Below are 446 nucleotides of genomic sequence, written 5' to 3' on the forward strand. Positions count from 1 at the left end.
TCTAGAAAGAATATCTTTTGTTACAAGTAATGTAAGAATATTTGGCTTTATATAAGTGTGACTGTGTGCACATTTCGCAGGTTTGTCGCCAACACACCTAATTACAAGAGTCTTCGATTCAGACTGTATCAGTTTCACTCTCACTACACGTAAGACAGCTCAGCGCGACCTTGGGAGCGTGGGAGATTAGATGCTTGCACGTTGCAAAGACAGACAATGAATCAACACATCCAATTTCGCCTGGCAACCGTGGTTATCTGGCTCGTTATCTGCTGCCCCTGAGATGTTGCATTTTCGAGGATTTTCTCATTACCTTGCCCTCTTTCTGTCTTCTAATCGTACCCTCCTTCCTGACTCTCTCCTCCCGCTTTTATTCCCTCGGACTTTTCTTGATGTGTGTGTTTTTTTTGTTTTTTCATTCGCCATTATATCTTTCTATTTTTTCT

Source organism: Penaeus monodon, chromosome 27 (assembly GCF_015228065.2).
Source record: "Penaeus monodon isolate SGIC_2016 chromosome 27, NSTDA_Pmon_1, whole genome shotgun sequence".
Classification (NCBI taxonomy): domain Eukaryota; kingdom Metazoa; phylum Arthropoda; class Malacostraca; order Decapoda; family Penaeidae; genus Penaeus; species Penaeus monodon.